Here is a 9,731-nt window from a genome sequence, read left to right as displayed (position 1 = left end):
TTGGCCTTAAAACCTAGTTTAAGTATAAGAATTTCTCTTTTAAAGTATATGATACAAAAATTCGATCTTTTTGTTTTAAAAAGTTATAAACGAATTCTTTGATTTGGATTTGAGATCTAAAATAAATTTTGACATGAGTTTTCATTGAGATTTATTAGTTTTCATGATGTTTCTGACGAACATGAACATGTTAGGGTTTATATAATTCATCTAGATATATTAATTGTGCTTCATGTAGCTAATTGAACACTAATCACGTTAAACAAGATTAATTATATGTGTTTACCTATAAAAATATTAATTTGAGGAATTGAAGATCAAAACCCAAAACTAAAATCCATTATCACGTAAGGTTCGGGTCGGTCGAGCGAAACGAAGGAGTCGGTCGATCGATCCCTGCTAAGTTGCTTATGTACATTTGTGCACGACGTTGACCAGTCAACTGATGACATACTTCGGTCAACCGATATGTTATTGATTTGAGCATTTGTGTTTCTCCATATTTGTATGTTTCATACGCACGAAGTATGAGTCGCATGATGAAATACGTGTATGTCCATGAGGAGGACGAGTTAGGTTCGAATACGCATAGACCTTCAGGAATGAGTAACCTCATGCTTTGTTTCGACACGACTAGGAGATCATTAGTTAGAATAGTATAGGTGTGTGTATGGATACCATTGATGGACCTAGCTCACTACCGCCTAGGGTGGTGCGTCGGTATACCATTGATGAGGATGTCTGAGGAGGCAGTCCATTCCGCATAGTGATGCGATGAGGCTTATGAGCCATACTTATAGGATACCTGAGGAGGTAGTCCGTTCTGCATGGTGATGCGATAAGGATGTCTGAGGAGGCAGTCCGTTCGGCTTGGTAAAGCGATGAGCTAATGACCCGTACCTGTAGGATGCCCGAGAAGGTAGTTCAGTCTGCATGGTGATGCGATGAGGCCAGTGAGCCGTATTTTCTTAGGATACTTGAACAAGTAGTCCGTTTCGCATGATGATGCGATGAGCTATAAAACTTTGTAAGAGATAGTATTGTGAAATATTTAATAACTTGAGTCTTAAGCAGAGATTTCTTATGAACGTAGTTCACCCATGTGTATTAGTATGTTTCACATAAAGCATTGTACATATTTCATTCATGTTAGTTACCTGAGAGTAGGGGATGATTTTGAGATTTTTCTATATGACATATTTCATGCGAGCTTCATGTTACTGGATGTTTATCCTTGTGATTGCGCTAACTACCCGAGGGTAGTATGAGGATTTGATGTGACTTGTATTTGAGGTTTGGAGTAGTTTTTCTTTTATTTACTATTTCATTCCTAGGACTCTGGAGTCAGGATTTAGCGATTCATAATTTGAGACATGGTATATACATGAGGGTTTCCTTATTTGGATTATTTTGCTCGACTTACTAATTCTCGTGTTGTGAATTTCTAAATCTCAATTCCTCTTAGTTTAGGAGAGATGCTTTTATATATGTACTAACTTATTTTCATATATACTTCTAAACTCCTCCCCCTGGGGATTGTGGAGATGATCTCGCTAGCGCTTTGATGCTCATTGTTTTCCCTCTTTTCAGGCATTGAGACAGGTATACGGAGAGTCGCAGGTTGATGGAGATGCAATTTAGCTTCCATCTTATATTATCAGTAGTTATTTAGATCTCCACAATAGTTTATATTATATTCTCTGACTTTTAGAGTTGTATTTTATTTTGTAAAGGCCGAGTACCTTAGTACTATGTTATTTGACTCTATGTATCAAGATATTTTATATTTGATTCAGTTTATCAGTTATACTACATTTTATTTAGTTGGAACATGATTATTTGGTTATCTCTTTTTATATCATGTTCATTACATTATTATCTTTATTTGCCTGTTTTGTACCTACACTTGTCATTGATATCCACTAGAGAGATATTACTGTGATGGTGAAACGTGTTATTATATAGTGTAGGTGCATGACATGTTTGACATCCTTGGGTTCACCTTAGATTATAGCATTGTGTGAAACTAGGGGCGTCACATACATCAATCACAATATAAAGCACTCCTTTCAATTGCTACATAAATGTGTATCATCGATGCTCAAGAGCAGATGACAAGATGAGAATCCCTTAATAGTGGATCCAAACGCCCAAAATACTTGCCTGAACCTCTCCAACCTCGATGCAATTGCTTTAGGTAATATTTTGTATTCGGTACCTAGAGTTTTACTCTAGATGCTTTAAAATATTATAGAAGTAATTTGTAAGATTTCTCCCAATCTCTAAAGATTTTAGCCAACGCCTTCCTCGGTATATCATATGCCTTGTATTTAGATATAGTTGTTTTCCTCATATTATTACCCTTGTAATTATCTGACTCGTAGTCAGATCAAGTTCTCTCCTTACTTCGACAGTCAGATTGCAACATGTATAAAGTTCATAATAACTAGACACCATAAATTGCCCATTAGATATTTTTCTATTATATGCATTTATCTTCCAAGGACACTTTTAATTTCTTTCATCTTGAGCACTTGCATACTCTCCTTGAGCTTTCTCTTTAAAGTAGCACTTTAGATGGTAGTTGGTTGTATTAGTTTTCACCGCCCTTGAATTTAACCGGATTATTGATGGACCATTCATGTATATCAAAAATCAACAGTTCTTTATTCTCCAATAGGTCTCCTTCTTTGAAAGTAAAGTCATTCAAGTTGATTAAAATTAGAACCAAGATCAACAAACGCAGTTTGTGATGCATTTATCTACTCATTTTGAAACTCTTCTAACAATGGTTCTTCTGACTCCACATAATCGTTGTTTACACAAAATTTATCCATCCAATGGGTGTCCTCATTGATGCCTCCAATTGCACACTACGTGGTATCAAGTCGCTCGCCTTGTTTAACATCTTCAGAATTATCATCTGTATCTTTATCCTTTTCTACAATAGAACCAATCGGTAAATTACCCCTAACATGACCTGAAGCATTGTAGAACATGTAACTTGATGTTACATAAAGGCAAGACCAGCTTAAATATTGTAGTTGAGTCCATACCATTTTACTCAAGCCATCTTCTAAGTGCAGAACACTTGGAGATGAAATAAATGCACTCGAGTTATTTTCTAGGTCAAGCATGAGGGAGAACTCTCCCGTAGCATTCAAAACTTGGGCAACATTGGAAATTGAAAAATTTTCAATGTACAACTCAATTGAGATTTTCTTTTCAAAGAGTTGTATCATGTCAATTATTTCTTGATTGTTGGTGATCTTTATAGCAAATGTTCTTATTTTATTTATTGGACAATAGCAGAACACCTTAGTAGATACTCTTCATGATTAATTCTAGTAATTCTACGTATTCCTTCATCATTCCATCGAAATTGCATGCTTTAGATAACATGAACATTTTTCTAGTTCTTTTGTAATATATAAGTATATTATTCACTCCAATGCTCAGTCTTTCATTGAAGAAGCAAATAATGAGTATTTCATTCACCATCGCAACTAAAATATTAACATTCATTATATAAAAATTATCTATAACTCTTCATAAATTAAATTTTATATATTATGTTTCCAGTTAAACCGTAATTAAAAAAACCGTCTATATAAAATTTAATCTACCAAATTTCTCGTTAAATCTTAATTGTAATAAAGTCACATTGTTCATCAAAATTGAAAACAATTAATCAAAATATAGGGTCATTTTCAAACTATAATTGAAACTAAAAAATTATACAAAATTAAAAAATTTCACCTTGATGAAAAGTTAAAGTTCATCGACATTGGAGATCATCAGCGTCAGAGAGGTTAGACGGCGTAGGAGTTGAACAATGCTAAAGAGAATTGATGTAGACAGCAGCACTTGGTGTTTGAGTGAATCAAGAGAGATATTTTAGGGGATGATGCTCGATTTAGATTTGGAGAGAAGGAGAGAGAGAAAATTGAGGGAGAAAGAGGTGATGTGGGGGAGGATGAATGGGGTGGGACGGAGAGGTATTGAGAGAGAGAGAGAGAGAGAGTGGAGAGAGACTTGGGCAAAAAGAGAAGATAGAGAGATCTTGAGTTAGAGAGAGAGAGAGAGAGATCTTGAAAGAGAGAGAGAGAGAGAGAGAGAGAGAGAGAGAGAGAGAGAGAGGTGGAGAGAGAGAGAGAGAGAGAGAGAGAGAGAGAGAGAGAGAGAGAGAGAGAGAGAGAGTTGAGAGAGAGTTGAGAGAAAGAATGAGAACAAGATTGAAAGAGAGAGAGAGAGAGAGAGAGAGAGAGAGAGAGAGAGAGAGAGTTGAGAGAGAGTTGAGAGAAAGAATGAGAACAAGAGATGCGACTATGATCTAATTTTTAGGCATGGCTGATTATATATGTGCCTCACAAATACACAGGACTGCTATTCCCATATATTTGTGGAAGCACCTTAGTTGTCGCTATTTAATACATAGGACTGATAGTGTAAAACCTTGAAAGTTTGAATATTATGTGAAAAATAAAAATAATATGCTATATGGTGAAAATTAATATATTTTGATATTTATGAGAGTTTGTGAGGAGAACGTTTAGGAAAAGTCGGAATTTTTGGTGTTTGGCGATGGGGTAATCTCTTGCTGTTTTTTCAGAGGCTTGTACACATACAAAGGCAAGATCACCTCTGTCCAAACCTTTTTCTTGGATAAAAAATTCATGTTTTTAAGAGATTTATATGTTTAACTTTATGTCTAGGGTTTAAATCTAATGTTAAGCATGTTACATGTGATGTTTATGATTAAATCTTATATCAAGAACAGTAGAACGAATCTGAAACTGAGATATTAACATGATCATGATCATTAGGGTTTATTTTAATGAGTTAATTATAGTTTAATATGATTTATATACTTTAGATTGTCGAAATAAATAAGAATTAGGTTGTTTTGCATATTAAACCCTAGATCTATGTGTTCATGTGATTCATCTTATTTAAACAAACTCCTAGTTAAGTATACATGATAATGGAATCATGTTTTATTCATATAATCTGATAAAGACCCAAGTTTTTGAAGAAAACACGAGAGAAGAATAAATTGTGCATTTTCGGCCTATTCTGTCGTCTGAAGTTGCCTTTAGTCGACTGACGGGAGGTCATCAGTCAACTGATGGCAAGCATCAATCAACTGACGGTCTTGTGTTTGCCCTATTATTTTGTGAACGACCCTATCAATCGACCGATGAGGTTGTCGGTCGACTGATTAGGTCGCCTTTTGTGAGATTGAACCTTTTTCTTGTGTGTTCTTTTGGTGAGCATTTTTATGCAAGACGTGAGCTGATATTGACATATAGTTCGAAGAGTACACGTACGGGGATTGAATACGCATGATTACATTGTTTGGGGTATCCAAATAGGTTACAATTGTCAAGAGTAACAGCTATTATTATATATATTATAATTATGATCGGTTGGGTGGGGTTAGTCAGGTCCCGCAATGAGACCGTGGATGGACTATATTCCGAGTGCTTTAGTCGGTTCCTGCAATGAGACTGTAGATGGACTACACTTCTTTATCGGTCCGCATGTGCAGAGGTTGATACACCTATCTATCGGTCCGTGTGGAGATTTGAAGTACCTATCTATCGGTTCGTACGAAGATGCGCAGAGGTTGATATACCTAACTATCGGTCCGCATGGTTATGCGATAAAGTTATTATACTTAGTTACCAGTCCGCACGGGAGTGCGATGAATTAACATACCTAGTTATTTGTCCGCACGGGAGTGTAATGAACTGACATATCTATTAACATACCTAGTTATTTTGTGAAGTATTCCAGAGAAGGACGATTCGATAAATAACCTAAGTGTAGGTGAATATTAACATCATCGATATGATTCATTGTGAAAGTATTTCACAACTTAGATATACGAGTGTGTCAATATCTGTTTTATCCACTAAGGGTAGTATGAGGAGTTGATATGACATTTTTGGAGATGTATGATGTGGTATTTTCTATATTATCTTTATTGTATTCATTTATTCTTAGTTTTGGAGTTAATATTGCGATTAACAATTTGAGACATATGGTATATACATGAGGGTTTCCTTGTTTGGATTATTTCGCTCGACGTACCAGTCTCGTGTTATAAGTTTTTAAGTATTAACCCTAATTTAGTACAGGGTAAATGAACTAGGTAGACTATGCACTTATAGGTAGAGCCTCCATCATACCTAGTAGCCCTTCCCCTGGGACAGATGGAGATGATCTTGCTAGCGCTCTGACATTGTTGTTTTCACTTCTTTTCAGGTAGCAGAGCAAAGTTTCAGAGAGCCGCAGGTTGACAGATTTTCAGCATAGTCGCCATCATATATGTTTAGTAGTTCTGATCCATAGATGTTTAGTTTACATTTCGAGTTGATGTTTAGATTTGTATTATATTTTGAGAGCTGAGAGAGCTAATGTACTTCTCAGTTGACTCTTGTAGTTGAGATTTCGGATCATTTATTTCAGATTGTTGGACATATTTTCTTTTATATCTGTTGAGACCTGATTATTTAGAGATTTATCAAATATTTCTATGTTCTATTTCTTGTCTTCATCTCTTTTATATCTGTTTGTACCTGTACTGTCTTATTTGTTTCCACTAGAGGGATATTTCTGTGATGGTGAAACATGTCATTGCACAATATAGGTGCATGGCAGGTTTGACATCTTTGGTTTCACCTTGGACTGCAACCTTGTGTGAACCCTGGGGCGTCACAGACAGTCCCGTGTGTATAGGTTTGGTAATGATCATTCTATGTTATTCACACGGGACTACTAGTTCTATATACTTTAGAGAGAACTTTAGTCTTTTGATTAGCACTTACTAAACACATAGTAGTAGGAGTCCCGCGTGCTTTAAACAATAAATTTTACAAAATCGATCTCTTTTTGGCCGGCTTTAGTGAATTGGCCAATAAGACATCAATTTTGCTAATAATTTAGCAAAAAGATCATTTTTGCTAATTATCTTTTTAAAAGGATCATTTTTGAAATTAGCTCCTTAAACCATTTTTGAAATTAGTATCCTAAATTTTTAAGTGCTTCAAAATTAGTTTCCTAAATCATTATATTTTGAAATAGTCCCTCAAATCTATTAAATATTTTTAAATCATTCCCAAAAACTTCTAAACCTAGTGCTAACTAGAGGGGCAAAATTCAAAACACTTAAAAGAATTGAGGAGCTAATTTCAGATTTGAGGGACTAATTCAAAGTACTTAAGTATTTAAGGGAATAATTTCAAAATACTAAGATTTTGGTGGATAATTTCAAAATATGAAAAATGTTTGGCGCTAGTATAAAAAAAACTAAAAACTTAATTATATATAGAGAGAGAATATCGTGGCTGAGGTGTCTCGATGGCCCATTCCACTCTCTAACCCATTGTGAATGTGCCGGTCCCCATTAGACGCACGTGGTGAAAAGTGCAACCACCTCACTACACGCATAACAAACCTATGTTTTATTACCCTTCCTACTATATATATATATATATATCATATAATATATATATATATAATATATATATATTATATATATATATATATATACTGGGAAAAATGAATCTAAGTGACACCCTGGCTCTAAAACCAAGACGCGCGCCTAAAATTCAACATTCATTCAATAATTTCTTTTGCGATCGGCCTCCGTTGAACTTATCTGCACGTTTCTTAACCCCAAACACACCATTTTAGGGTGACTTGTCGTGTTTTGACCCTTCGGTTAAGCCACCTACCCTGTACCCGTGTGTAAAGTCCTATTCATTCGAAACCATTAAATTTGCGCGGCGAGTGGATGAAGGGTCAAAACATTGACGGGTTCTACCCCAAAATCTAAGTGCGTTTGGGTTTAAGAACGTGTAGCATCAAGATTCAATGTCGAGCGTATCGCCAAAAAAAAGGGAATGAGTGTGATTTTAGAACCGCAGTCCTTAGGTGGGAGCCTACGCGTGGTGTTGGCACCTTTAGATTCACTTTTTCCCTATATATATATATAGATATATATATATACTATATATATATATATATATATATATATATATATTATATATTATTATATATATATTTATAATAATATATATATATATTATACGTATTTATAATATATATATATATATATATATAATATATATGTATATTTATAACTATTCTCTCTCTTTTTAATATGTGTGTGTATATATACTCTCAAAAAGAGAGAGAATAGTTATAAATATACATATATATTATATATATATATATATATATATTATAAATACGTATAATATAATATATATATTATTTATAGATCATATATATATAATAATATTATAATATATATATATATATATATATATATATATATAGTATATATATATATCTATATATATATATAGGGAAAAAGTGAATCTAAAGGTGCCAACACCACGCGTAGGCTCCCACCTAAGGACTGCGGTTCTAAAATCACACTCATTCCCTTTTTTTTGGCGATACGCTCGACATTGAATCTTGATGCTACACGTTCTTAAACCCAAACGCACTTAGATTTTGGGGTAGAACCCGTCAATGTTTTGACCCTTCATCCACTCGCCGCGCAAATTTAATGGTTTCGAATGAATAGGACTTTACACACGGGTACAGGGTAGGTGGCTTAACCGAAGGGTCAAAACACGACAAGTCACCCTAAAATGGTGTGTTTGGGGTTAAGAAACGTGCAGATAAGTTCAACGGAGGCCGATCGCAAAAGAAATTATTGAATGAATGTTGAATTTTAGGCGCGCGTCTTGGTTTTAGAGCCAGGGTGTCACTTAGATTCATTTTTCCCAGTATATATATATATATATATAATATATATATATTATATATATATATATTATATGATATATATATATATATATAGTAGGAAGGGTAATAAAACATAGGTTTGTTATGCGTGTAGTGAGGTGGTTGCACTTTTCACCACGTGCGTCTAATGGGGACCGGCACATTCACAATGGGTTAGAGAGTGGAATGGGCCATCGAGACACCTCAGCCACGCAAGCACTAAATTTATGCTTGGTACTAAGTTCCTATATTTTTCTTATATATATATATATAGTAAATAGTAAATAGTAAAAGAAAATCAATACAAACATAATACAATTCAACATTCAGTGGTGGAGCTATATAGTATTATAGTGACCATGAATTTTTGATACTAGTTTAAATAATTTTCTTATATTTTAAAATATTAAATTATTATATTCAAAAGAGTGTTTATATTTTCTTAATTTTTTAGAAATTTCTACGATTTAAAAATCTGATTTTATATTTATTTATTGATTTTGATAATTATAAATTAACTTATTGTGGTGAAAACTTTTAAATTAATATTTGTTTTATTATTGTTATTGTTATTAAGTATTGTATTAATTATAGTAATTTTCCCTAATTATTGCGATTTTCCCCTCATTATTTCTTAACTAATTCTTAATTATTTTCCTAACTCTAATTATAAATATAGCCTCTCTCTTCCTCTCTCTCTTCCTCTCTCGTTTTCTTTCATTCACGCCGCCAGCTTCCTCTCTCTCTCGTACCCTCTCTCCGTGTGCCTTCTCTTCGAACCCCTCCCCTCCCTTAATCGTGTCGCCCCCGCCTTAACTCGACAGCCATCCTTTCCCCTACACCACCTCCCGAACCTCCTGCTCCCTCCCCGATGTCCCTAACCCGAGATCCTCCTCTCCGTTTGGTTGCTGCCGCCCACTGCCCAG

Source organism: Asparagus officinalis, chromosome 2 (genome assembly GCF_001876935.1).
Source record: "Asparagus officinalis chromosome 2, Aspof.V1, whole genome shotgun sequence".
Classification (NCBI taxonomy): Eukaryota; Viridiplantae; Streptophyta; class Magnoliopsida; order Asparagales; family Asparagaceae; genus Asparagus; species Asparagus officinalis.
Note: the sequence above shows the minus strand (reverse complement) of the source record.